At 34.2% G+C, this 14,280-nt stretch overlaps 1 protein-coding gene across 2 annotated transcripts in view; it reads right to left on the bottom strand.

Moving 5' to 3' along the window:
* The window catches only part of LOC145671053 (5-hydroxytryptamine receptor-like), a 1,055,419-nt gene that overhangs the window by 909,568 nt on the left and 131,571 nt on the right, over positions 1–14,280 (bottom strand). Inside the window, exon 2 of one of the 2 annotated variants that reach the window (XM_081739738.1) lies at positions 13,598–13,634. The gene's annotated coding sequence lies outside the window, so the exon portion shown is untranslated. Of the gene's footprint in view, positions 1–1,019; positions 1,038–13,597; positions 13,635–14,280 lie in introns of those variants that run through there. The other variant, XM_081739739.1, reaches the window with a different exon arrangement.

Raw genomic sequence — 14,280 nt, 5'->3', positions numbered from 1 at the left:
ATCCATCCATCCGGTCTGAGCCAAAGTTGCAGAAAAACTTTAAAATAAATTCAAATTCAAAGTCTCGACAATTATATCCCAGTATTGTTTTATATTCTTTGGACAGTATCTGTTATATTCCTGTCAATGGTGCGTTTTTTTCTAGTGCGATATAAATGCATCTTTTGCTTCGTTTATTCCCCATGGCTAGGTAGAAAGAAATTCGTTCAGCTTTAATGTTTGCAGTGTAAATTACAAGGTAAGATAAATAATACCAATGTGTTTCCTCAGACAGTAACGAAATAAAAGAAAATTTTCACTGTCAGGTCCCCGAGATAATCTCGCCGTGAGAAGTGGCAGCTCTCCAACGTCAATTAGTAATCTCCTCATGCATGCATGCAGTCAAAGCATCTGCATGTTGTGTTCATTCCGAATGTAGCAGAAAAGTGATGTCCGTCACATGCAATGACCTGAACAACCGTGAATTGGGCGAAATATTATCCCACACGGATAAAGATCAGGCTAGTTACCAGTCCAGGAAAGGACTATTTACTACCATTTTCTTGCAAGATCCTTTGTGCGGTCACACGCGATGATAAAATAGTCATTTATAATATTGTATTATTCGCATTCGACAAAGTCTGCTCTGAAGTCGTGCCTCCAGTTTGCTGTGTTTTTCTACATATCCACTTTTACAATCACATTCTACGTTTAATCTCTGCTCTGTACACATATTCCACTCACTTTATGCATTTATAAGTATGTCTAATGCTTTATTACTTTCTACTCACTACTGAACTCTAACATTCTCTTCGGTAATCCTTCTTTCTCCATTACTTTTACCTGGCCAAACCACTTTATCCTATTTTTATATAAAATACTTTGAAATCCCTCAATTCCCATCCTAGTTTTATTTATTCATTTCTTATTCCTTGTGCTAATTCCTAAATATGTTTGACGAACATGTTCCCTTTAGCGCTTGTACTTTAAAAGCTGCAGTTGTTTTTATAGTACCTTTTTACTAGTACTAGTGTACTTACTTTACACTTATTAGTACTAAGCCGTGGTAGTTTATTAGTAGAACGCTCGCCTCTGGTGCTTAGAGTCCTTGGTTTGGTCCCAGCTCGTGCCATGTGAGTTTTGTGGTAGATATACACCGTGTGCCTGGGTTTCATCAGTGTGAGTCAAAGTTACTTAAAGCCTGTCAAAAAATGCAATATACTTATTACTGCTTTTAATGCAAGTGACGTCTTTCGCAACGTCATTTTACATAAATTCGACATACCTACAAGACGTATATTAGCAACAAAAGGACAAAGTTATCTTCACTGAGTTTTTCCAGGGTTTTCCTCAGCAACACCAAGCGTAGTCCCGATCGTACCGTATTAATTAGGCGTTCTTGTCACCTTGTAAGAACACTTTGCTTTATATTAATCAACAATCTCCTATAATAAAGTAGTGCTACTAAAGAATAACTAGACCAAAGCCACTTAGCAATGGACAACTATAGTTACGAAAATAACCCTTCTAGAGTAGGCTTCGTGACCGCTTCAACGAGGTTAGTCCAGTAAGTCAGATACACTTGTCTCAAGTCTCCCGAAAATTATGGGAGGGAGTAGACAAGAGCGAGACGAAAAAAAATCATTTGCATAGAATTTAATTCCTGATTGTAATTAGGGTCTTTCCTAGTAAGATAGTGAAATCGGCCCTTGATCCAAATTGGGTTGCTATTCACCCAAAAGGTTAACCTAAAACTACCTAAAAAAATTTTTCCCCCTACTCCCTCCCCATACCGAATTATCGTATCATACATGCTCAAAATTGAATATTTTTTTTAAAAATTTTGGTGGGGGTGCTCGAAAAAGTTTGCAAGTTTCATAGATTGTAGATACTATCTAAATCTAAATGTGCAAGTTTTTCAAAACCATCCATGCGTATTTTCTTTATTATTTTGCGTGTTGAAAATTTCAAAAAAAAAAAAGTAGAAAAAAATTGGGGGGACACCTCGCTGATTTTTTGTTTTACTCTAGGTACAACATCGTGGCCTGCAAGTGATGGCAACATTGTCAAAAAGAAATAAAACTGAAAACTAACGTGATTCTTGCACAGTTTTCCTACCATTTTAGGGCCCTCAAGGTGAGGGTCCCTTCAAATAATCATTAGCCAAAGTTCACAATTTTCATTTCTATTGCGTCCTTTCTGCTTTTTCGGTCTTCAGCTGCTTCGATTGTACCCATTTCAGAATAGAAACACCAAATATATCTCCGTAATATATTTGGACCGACTCTTGCAGAACAAAGTTACACAGCTCGCGGTAGGGACCCTTATCGATAGAGAGCGCTACTGTGTGCGGCCAATGAAGCAAGCACTGATAGATGCGAGGTGTGTGTAACTTCGTTGCGCAATAGTCGGTTGCAGTGGAATCACTGTTACGGAGATATATTTGGTGTTTCTATTCCGAAACGGACGCAATCGAAGCAGCCAAAGAACGACAGATGCGGAAAGGACGCAATAGAAAGGAAAAGTGTGAACTCAGGAAAGTGATTGTTTGAGGGGGCTCTCACATTGAGGGTCCTAAAATGGTGAGAAAACTGTGCGAAAATCAGGTTTGTTTTCAGTTTTATTTCTTTTTGATAATGTTGCCATCACTTTCAGGCCCCGAAAAAATATATGTTGCACCTAAGTGTATAACAAATTTTTTAACCAAAAAATCAGCCACATGCCCACCCCAAAAAATTTTTCCACATTTTTTTTTACATTTTCGACAAGCAAAATAATAAAGAAAATATACATCGATGTTTTTTTTTCTTTAATACACATTTACATCTAGATAGTATCTACAATCTGTGAAACTTTCAAAATTTTCGAACACCAAATTTAATATATATATATATATTCAATTTTGAGCATATATACGATAATGCTCAGAGGTAGGGGGTTATTTTTTTTAGGTAGTTTTAGGTCAAGGGTAACCTATTGAGTGAATAGCGACCCAATTTGGATCAAGGGCCGATTTCAGTATCTTACTAGGAAATACCCTTTTACCTGTGTGTTAAGAATTCATTTCAGTTTACTGTTACAATTGTTAGTCAATATACAACTTATAAGATTCAATTTTGTTTTCCGAAATCTGTTAAATGAAATCCATGTACATATGTAGATAAATAGGTGTTCTTCAAATTTGTTTTCTGCAAGATTATCACAGGAATATGACGGAATTGCACGCAGAAAGATAAAATATGCAAATAGAGACAAACAAGCAAACCCGAAGTTGGTTTTGCTAAGAGTTTTTGTTAACTTTCACATTTGAATGCGGAAAAGAGAGAAAGAAAAAAAGAAAGCAAGGCTACTTAGTGCTTGCATCTTCAACTGAAGTTGAGTTTTGTGTTTGGGTTTGTGATTGTGTGTGTGTTTTTCTTCTTTCTTTCATTTCATAGAAGATTGGGTACTGAGATCTTTTCAGTAAAAAGAGCATTCATTTTTTCATTATTATTAAGAGGAACATTTGATGCTTAGATTTTTGGGTTGTCAATTCTTCAGTTAATCTATGCTATGTAAACTCCTATAAACAGAAATATCAGGTGAGCCTATGACTTCTTCTGTCACCTTTTTGCAAAAAAAAAAAAAAAACTGCTCAAATATATAGTATATATATCATGATGAAGTAATACTCTTGCAGCACATACATTTCATTCATTGAAAACGATATTTATTATTATTCGTTCTGTGAAACTGAAGAATAAAAGTTCATGTACGTTCATGTCCAAAATGATTGTCGCATATCTATAACTGTGTTCTTGTAAGAATATAATTTGATAATGATTTTGCAAGACACCATTAATACTGATACTATGTGTAAAATCGGGAAATGTATATTTATGGTAAATTTCAGAGGAAAAGAATTATAAATACGAAAATTAGTTTTACCTCCCACGGTTATGTCGGTTAGGCTAAAGGAGACGGTGATAATGAAAAATGAATGAAATGGTGGAGTGAAGAAGTGGGTGAAAACGGGAGAACCCCGAGAAAACCCACAAGCATGGTGTTTGTCCGCCACAAAGTTCACATGGCGCGAGCTGGGATGGAACCAGATACCCCAAGCACCGGAGGTGAATGCTTTACCACTGAGCCACCGCGCCCCCTACGAAAATTAGAATGAGTAACACAAAATGTTGCTATATGGAGAAGAAAGTTTTATTTTCGTTTTATTGTTCTTATTTACTGCTCTTTTGACATGAAATTTGCCACATACACGTCTTTGCCAATTATACACAAACTAACATTATAAAAAATACCGGGCGAATTAGTTATCAAATTATATTCCTACAGAAAGATATTTATAGACATGCGACAATAATTTTGGACATGAGTGTACATTTCTATTCAAATGCATTTTTTTCATTGCATTGTAAGACCTTATAAAAATCATCTTATGTTTATAATTACGACGTTGGTAAATTATAAATTATAGGTTACTCACTATCCGCGGGCCCATGAACGCAGCCGTAACATAAGCATCGAAATTTATAGAAAGATTAATGTTAAATACGTAAGCGTGCATTTTAATTCAAGAGAATTGTTAAGTGAAATTTATTTATGTATTTATTTTTGGCAAACTTTCTTTTGAATGGCGGTATAGCTAAATTTTATATAAGTATCAAATATGTATTGTGTGGTAATGTCTAGTCCTCTGTGAATGTTGTACAGCGTTTGATATTATCAGCTGTGGATGTTTAGAATGCAACTCACGCGGGTATAGAGAAACTACACTCCTGGATATCTACGGGAGGTACGTTCCACCACCCACAAATGATATTAGTAGGCACTCACACCCACCGTCGGCAGGTTATCCCTATTTGATCGGGAGATGGTCCAAAAATAGTCACGTCTATCATCGACAATCTCTCCATTTTGGGTCGGTAAGTCGTCAGTAATAGATCGGGGTATTATAAATATTATCGGGATTTGGTCGGGAGAGTGTCTAAAAGAAGTCAATCTATCGTCGGTAAGCTGTCCATATTTGGTCGCAAGTCCTCGGTAATCGGTCGGGATATTGTCACTATTATCCGCATTTGGTTGGGAAATCGTCGGGAATTGGTTCGCTGGGAAGTCGTCGAAAAAGCGGACATAACGACCTTTTCTCTATCGTCGGAGTCAACTTTGACTGACCATTTGTGGACGTCGGGCCGATGATTTTGTGCTACTTGGGTCTATGGTCCTGGACTTCTGGTACACTTTGTACCGTGATCTACTAGTTGACCGTGGGAGGTACCTTGCTATGACATACTGTGTGTGTCTATCATTGCTATTGTTTTATGATTTCCTCTAGCGCAATAGTTCTCAACCTACTTCCTATCACGACCTTCATTTTATCACATCGTTTTACCAGCGACACTCTTATAATTTCTGGTTTATAATAAGCTTGTGTGGGATTCTTAATATACTTCCTGCGGAGATCTCAGGACATCCATCTATTTCCGTAATGGTAGAATCAATTTTATTTCTACAGTGGATGCAGTAACTTCCTTAATCGAGCGAAGTAGCTCAAGTGGTAGTGCACTGGCTTCGAATTCGGAAGGTTGTGAGTTAGATTCCCGCTGCCGACCATCCTGACTGGAGTTCCAGTGTTTTTCTCAGTTCTACCAGGCAAAGGGCGAGATGGTACCTACTAAACAGGCCCTGGCCGATACTTTCCCAAACCCTTTCCATTATTATTCTAGTAGTTGTTAAATATCTAGTATAAAATGGCCTCTGAGCTGTATCTGGTGATTGTTAAATAAATAAATAAAATAAAATAAAAGCAAGTTTTAAATAAAAGAAAGGATTAAAACCAAGTTTGGTCAGTTCATTCATATTACAGTGAAACCTCTGAATAACGGACACTAATGGGACATGAATTTTTGTCCGCTATTGAGAGGTGTCCGTTACAGAGAGGTTACAGAAATGTAATTTTTCACAATGGTAATTGTATGCAGTAATATACAGTAACTGCATTATGTATGAGCGTAAATACGTAAACTTCAATATGAAAATATTCTATTTAGTACGCATTTAAATTACTGGGAGGGATGAAGGAGAAATTCATTTCTCTTAAATAATATTATTACTGTGGAAGGTGTTAATATATTCGTTCTTTGGATGAAAAGGCAAGTTATTGGAAGTGCATATGTTTATTGATCCAGTCCCAATCACAAAGAATATCCTCTTAGTGAAAGTGAAAAGAAAGACGGGAAAACTCCAAACCCAGACTTGTTCCAGTGTCATAAGTAAAAGAAAAATGTTACTTTTCCAAAAAAAAAAAAAAAGTAAGAGAGGAAACATTGCTCGTTGAAAATGTTATTGTAAAACAAACATTATTTTGTTATTTAAGAAATTGTCGGGAAAGATGCAAGGCTCAGATGAAAAAGGGCTAAACTTGTTAGGGAAGGGAAGATCTTTCGCGTAGAATTCTTGGCCATACGACTGACATGCATGAGTGTTATTACTTATTGAAGGTTTTCTAGGATTTCCATCAGAAAGAAGTTTATTGCGGGCATAAACAAAGAAGAATTTCAAGTTCAGCTTGAAGCTGTTCTGTTTGATGGTTCACCAGGTCTAGACTCATGATATATACTCTTGTGGTGAAAAGACTTTTCTGTCTACTGTAATATATTACGAAACTGAGAATAATTCCTGTCCGTTATGAAGAGGTTATTGAAAGTTTGTGGGGGAAAAGGACTGTCCGCGTCCGTATCTGAGAGTGTCCGTTAAAGGGAGGGTTTTGTTCCATAAGAGAACATATAAATTTGCCGGGACAAAAAACTCTGTCCGCATTATAGAGGGGTCCGTTATTGAGAGGTGTCCGTTAAGGGAAATTTCACTGTACTAATATCGATTCATATCCGTCTTACTGTTTCAAAATGGAGGCCGTTTGGAAATTTAAAAACTTCATCACTCCCTTAATTTTGGATCATATGATAAAAAAAAATAAAGTGATTTCTAATTTTGATTTTAAATAAACATGGACAGTTGTTAAAAAAGTTATTGAGTATTTTAAATGTCTTGATAATATGTGTCTCAAAGACTGAATCGGACATTTCCGCAGTAGTGTGATTACACCACGCTCAAGTATCTAATTAGATTTCAATTTTAATTGTATTTCAATATGCTGTTGTGTTACATTTGTATTTTCCTGGTATTTCAATATGCAGTTCTCGTTAGTTTCATATCGCACCTCTTTCATTTAAACTGAGTTTTAAACAACTTTGGATGTGTTGAAAATGTTTAGTAGACCTATTTTTTGTTGTTCTTAATACTGTGTATAAAAATAAAAATATGACTATAAATAATGTTATAAATTATACATACACAAATTATAAATTATAAATAATATTTAAAAATATTTTCCGATATTAGATTCTAATAGTATTTATCTATTCCGTTTATCTCGCAACCCCCTAGGTTGAGAAACCTTGCTCTAGCGTAATAGTGGATGAATAAGTACACCACTAGAGGTTTATGCAAAGAAAAGTAGCTCTTAAACCTAAAAAGGTTGGCCGTCTCTGTTATATGTGAGTGAATTTAGTACTATAAGTGGTATTTCAACTAATACATGAGTTTTGTCAAGATGTCTTATGAGAATTGAACGAAAGAACTCTCACTAAGAGGGCACATATTTGCTACGTTTTCACAAACAGGATCACATTTTAGGAAAATGAAATGAAATGAAATATCCGAGTTTTACGTCCCTCAGTTATGCCGGATAGGCTAAAGGAGACTGCGATGATGAGAAATGAATAAAATGTTCAAACGAAGAAAGAGGGAAGAAACGGGAGAACCCCGAGAAAACCAACGCACACGGTGTTTGTCCAAACACAAAGATCATTTGGCACGAGCTGAGTTCGAACCAGGGACCCCATGCACCAGAGGTGAAAGCATATCACTGAGCCACTGCGACGCCAATCACATTTTAGGGTTCCCTGTAAGCTAGAGTCAATTTGCCGCCCCTACCGAGGATTTACCTCTACGAGATATTTGTGAAAATATGGTACTTAAAATGGGTTTCCATGCTATTTAAATTAGTACTGTTACAATTATTCGAACATTTCTTTTTGTTATTCGCATCATTATTCCGATAGTCGCTATTAGACTATTTTCTTCTGTTATTCGAATACCCGAATGTTTGTACCCCAATATCCGAACAAGCATTGGAATAGTTATACGTTATTTGAATAACTATTCGAATAGTTATTCGTTATTCGAATATTTATTCTAATAGTTATCCGTTATTCGAATAACTATTCGAATAGTTATTCGTTATTCAAATAACTATTCTAATAGTTATTCGTTATTCGAACAATTATTGGAATAGGTATTCGTTATTCCAAATTATTGGAATAGGTATTCGTTATTCAAAAAATTATGCCGAAAGTTATTCATTATTCAAAATTATTCGAATAGGTATTTGTTACTCGAAATTATTCGAATAGCTATTTATTGTTCGAATTTATTCGAATAGATATTTGTTATTCGAACAATCATTCGAATATTTTTTGTTATTCGAACCATTATTGGAATAGTTATTTGTTATTCGAATAGTTATTCTTTATTCGAACTATTATTCGAATACTTATTTTTTATTCGAATAGTTATTCGTTATTCGAACCATTATTCGAATAGTTATATGTCATTCAAACAATTATTAAACAGTTATTTATAATTCAAACAACTATTCGAATTTTTATTTCGTTATTCAAACTATTACTCGAATAATTATTTGTTATTCGAACATTTATTAGAATAGTTATTTGATATTCAATGAGTTATTGGAATTGTTTTTGTTATTAGAATAGTATTCGTTATTCGAACAATTATTTGAATAGTCATTTGTCATTCGAAAAATTATTTATAATTCAAACAATTATCGGAATAGTTATTTGTTATTCCGACAATTATTCGAATAGTTATAAGTTATTCGAACAATGATTCGAATTGTTATTTTGTCATTCAAACAATTATTCGAATAGTTATTTTTTATTCGAACAATTATTCAAATATTTATTCGTTATTCAAAAATTATTCGAAGTAAATTTGTTCGAACGTTAGAATAAGGAATATTCAAAGAATCCAATATGAATTATGCGATCTCTAACAGCACTAATTTAAATGCCCATAATTGTTTCAAAACCTAATGTGTACAAGAAAATCATTATTTGTTTGTTCTAAATTAGCAGTTAACTATAATGGGCCCCTTTATCATACGTTTCTATTCATTACTTTCTATACATTCTTCCTTTAATCCATTGATCTACATATGATCCACTGTGTACGATGGTGGTTTACAGTGAACCACTTTACAAGCATTAACTGTAACTGAAAGATACTGAAAAGCGCTACCAATTAATAAGTTAATTACGAATGTATTGGAGACATTTGCCCATGTCCTACATTAAAGAATTCCAGTAATACTTATATTAAACGAATTTATGCTGAACATTTTAAGTATTGATTCATTATGTACTACCTTATATATATATATATATATATATATATATATATATATATATATATATATATATATATATATATATATATATATATATATATATATATATATATATATATATACTTTAACGTGAATACGAATTTCCTTTAATATTATGTGACCCTTGACAATACTATACTTAACCTAATGTAACTCCTAATTTAAAAATGGTACCTAAATCTGTAGTTTAGCCTGCAGACCAAGGTTACGTTTATGATTCTCTATTTGATATCATTACCGACTAACAAGCACGGTCCCCTGTACTATATATTATTAGCAGATAGAGTAAAATGTAAAGGAATGAAAGAAACGCATTGTGGTAAACGGATATATCTGAAATTATAATGATTCGAATGGAAGTCCATCATAAAAAAAAGAAAGGAAGGTAAAAATACTCTCATATCATGTATACCTCGTTAACCATATCGCACCGTAAACATAATCCATGAGTGATATAGAATATCTTGGTCTCAAGAGAGTTTTTGCATATCGTTTAATGAACATGGACCTATTAGTTACATATATAGAAACATTAATACCAACGAAAGTCTTTTATATATATACCAAAATATGCAACCAAATATTCCTCTCTATTTTTCTTTGTATATATATATATCACATATGTATGTGTGTTTCTTCTGATTTTCATTTTTTTCAGAAAATACTACTTGTTCTTACGTACATATATACAAAAATATTATATATCAAGTTTTTTTTCTGATTCTTGTCTACAAGACCACAACTGTTTGATCGAGTAACCCAGCCTCCCGCATACAAACACATCTTTCATAAACTTTGGTTGAAGTTGTTGTTGTTGTACTGTATATGCTACGAGGTGCGTACCAAAAATATGTGCCTTGTGCTTATAACTAGGACTTGTTTAGCATGTGGTCAAGACATTTTCGGCACATTTCAACGTAATCTACGTCCGCCTCTGCTAGAGGTTTGCACGGGTCGGAATTATTTGTAAGGGCCCGCCCCGAGAAGTAAGTTTATAATGTGAGCCCGACCCGAGTCGGAAATATGTTTTATCATTTAGTCCCGAGCCCGTCCCGAGCTCGTGCGATAATCAAATGGGACCTAAATAAGAATGAGCCCGAAATAAGGTACACTGGCGAATATTTGCTGTTTTTTTCTTGAGGTATGATCGATATTACTCCGGATAAATTTAAACACGTAAACATAGTTCCATAAATCTCCTATACCTCCATGATCACTTGCCGCAAATCTCATGAAAATCGGACTTCAGTTAGAAATTCTAGACTCAAATGATGAAGTGCTCATCATGGTCACAGTGCTCAACACTAACTTGTGTTGGGTGTGCATTGCGGTCTCCGTCTCAATTGCACGTAACGTGCTGTCTGACTGCTACGTCATAGGACACTGGCCATAGTAGACAGGACAAAGTCTCATTTGGGACAGTTTCTTTTAATGCAACGTAAATATCTGCACAAAAACATATACCTTCCAAATTGCTATAATTATGCACTGAAATCTATTCAAATTTTTAATATATTGGTATATTATTGAAACATTAAATAAATGTTGATGTTTTAAAAAATTACAATAATTAATTTGAGTAAAGAAATATACAAAAAGTCGTTCCAGAGAATACTATAATAAATATATTACTTTAAACAGTTAATAAGAACTCCTTGTAAATTAGCAGTAACTATAATTTAAAAATCGTAAAGTTATATTCAAACCGATGACACTATTAGTCAAATTACACGAAAAGAAATAATATTTTTTTAGAACTCAGGTTTTGTATTAAACCTTATTATTTGATATATCTATCATTTTTAACATCGTTTTTGTAAATATTTTTACTGCAATATAGTAAATGACCCAACTATCCAATTTTACAAATAATACAAAATATGGATCACTTGAACATTTCATTAAAAACTCTTACCTCAATTACAACTCTTTGGCAGAAAGTTGATAAAATTCAATAACCTTCTTTACGAAAACTACCATTATTTTCGCTTTATCAGTTATATTATAACTTTACACAACTTTTGTATTCGTAAATAAACACACATTTCGAAGTGGTTATCAATTCTGTTTGAATATTAAAGTCATTTAACGAGAAGCCAAAGTAATTGTTATTGCCTATTTTCAACTATCCGCTTCGAATGGTAAATCTGTCACTGTAACAGGTATTCGAAGGCAAGATGTTTCAGACAAAATCCGCAAGTGGCGCTCAACCTAAATCAACCTTTCCAGATTGTCTACCTAATAGGTTACAAAACCTTGTGTGTATTATTACTCTTCTTGAGGCCTCTGAAAATTTGATGTGTGTGACACTCTAGTGTGTATAGTTCATAATGCTCGACTATAAATCTGGTATTGTAAATTTTCGTTTAACATGAGGATTTGAAATATGCAATAATATGACACAGTACTATTTGAAAAGAAAAAAAAATATGGGTTTATGCTGGATTGTTGGCTAGAAAGCTGGTTGTATTACAGTGTAGTATCGACATTTTAATTCAGTCAATATATTAGATGCACAATAAAGGACCCCGCTCAGAGCTTATAGAAACCCAGTTTCCGTCAAATTCGCTGGTATTGCAGTATGTTGTGTATTTTTGTCCCCTGATGAAAAGTCTCAATGGGCACGAATCTCGAAATCCCCACGTTTTTTGAGATATTCGCTGATTATTAACGTCTTAAAGACATACGCTCCCTCGTAAGCTGAAAACAATAATAATTAGGTCAGAAGTTTATGTATGAAACACAAACGAGTCACACTAGGATATACTAGGGTTTTAGAGGTCGCTAATTTCGAATCTGAGGTCGGTTTACCTCCATCATGTCAGGTTCAAGGTCATTTCAAGATCAAATCGAGAGGGGACATTGCACAAATCTGAACAAAAAGTATATAAATGTTTTTTTTTGGGGAGGGTTGCTGAATCCTGACAAGGTCATGTTAAGGTCATTGCAGGGTCTTTTCAAGGTCAAACTTAAGAAACCATCTGCAAAATCTGAAAATATTCTAGATAGGTTTCTACGGGGAGCTGATTCCGAATCCGAGGCCGGTGTTAATCGAATTTGCCAATAATATTATGCATTACTTTTTCAGTTACTCATTTGTAGTATTCTTTCCCACACATACCCACCCACTCACACACACACATACATATTTTTTTAAAAGTCAGTGATCTGAAAATCTATCAGTAGCAGTGATTGCGATTCCTTGAAAGTTTTCCAGCTACTCTAAACCCTATCTATGATTTGTTTAAAGATTTGTCAACACAGTTTTTCAAGTTTCATCTAAAATGACTCTGCAATGACCTTTACATGACCTTGTCTGGTTAGGAAAATTAGATAATTGGATACAGCAACTCAAAAAACGTTTGTATACGTTTTGTTCAAATTTGTGCAAAGTTCCCTCTCAATTTGGCCTTCAAATGATCTTCAACTCAACGTGACGGACGTCAACCGACCTCGGATTCGTAATTAGCGACCCCAAAATCTCTACTATACCCTAGTGAGACTCGTTCATACTTCATACATAAAATGTCGACCTAATTATTATTTTCAGTTTACGAGGGAACGTATGCCTTTAAGACGATAACAATAAGCGGATATCTCAGAAACGTGGGGTTTTCGAACTTCGTTCCCATTGAGACTTCATCAGGGGACGAAAATACACAACATATTGCAATATAAGTGAATTTAACGGAAACGGGATTACCGTAAACTCTAAGCTGGGTCCTTTCAGCGCTTTTTATCTGAGTTAAAAGATACAAGAGCCACATACAAGAATCTTTGAAAAGTAGTCTTGAAGTTGGGCAAAGTTTCAGTTAGAATTCAACTTTCAAAGCTTACAACATGGATACTTCTTCATTTTTCCTTTTAGTTATATACCACACAAGGTTATAATTGGTGACTGTATAGCTTAGAAAATTTTCAACTTATTTCTTTCTCTGTATTTCGTAGTATTTGAACTACTAGTATTGACTTAGAAATAGTGCAATGCCAGAGGAGATAAAATAACAAGATTGCAACTTACGTTGTATATATGTGCATGTTTTGTTCAAATACATAATGGGAAAGTAAATATAAGAAACATTATAGAATACTTACATGATATTCTTCACGCAGAATTAATCATTCAGGTTACCTGAGAGAAGAAATAATTATTAGATAGTTGCTTATATTGTATTAAACTTACCGAACTATTCACATTTAACGAGTAGCCTATATTGTAAAATTTTATCTCTAAAACGTATTTTACAAATTATGATTTAAAAAAGATCCAAACACAAATATGAGTCTATTTTTCCTTAAATGTATTTCAGAAACACCTTAAAATTCTATATTTAGATGTACCGTCAGGTAATTAACAAAACCCTTTTCAATAAGCTAATGGTTAGTTCACGTACCTTTGGTGCACAGGCGTCCGGGTTCGATTTCCTGTGGGAGAGCATTGGAATGTGGTTTGAATTCCATTTTAAACAATACCCATAGCCTTGGTGTTGAGCAGGTTGCTAAACTCTAATTCAACTAACAGCTTTAATTAACATGTTATGACTAAGGAGGATTACCAAGTGTTGAAGCCTATGAAGAGCTATTACCTTGTTCTGTAATTGTTTGATACGTGAACAACATCTCGAGTCTCATTCCAGTTACTTCTTAGGTTCAAAATCAGAGCTCGTATCTCTTAATTTAGTTGCCTCACAGTATTGAGTAAACACAAAATAGTTTGTACTCTCACTGGTAGCCGCTAAATTAGGTAACAATTTCACTCAGCAAACAAGCACTAACTA

Source organism: Thermobia domestica, chromosome 15 (genome assembly GCF_964235325.1).
Source record: "Thermobia domestica chromosome 15, izTheDome1.hap1.1, whole genome shotgun sequence".
NCBI classification, from domain to species: domain Eukaryota; kingdom Metazoa; phylum Arthropoda; class Insecta; order Zygentoma; family Lepismatidae; genus Thermobia; species Thermobia domestica.
This window is presented reverse-complemented; position numbering and strand designations above follow the sequence as displayed.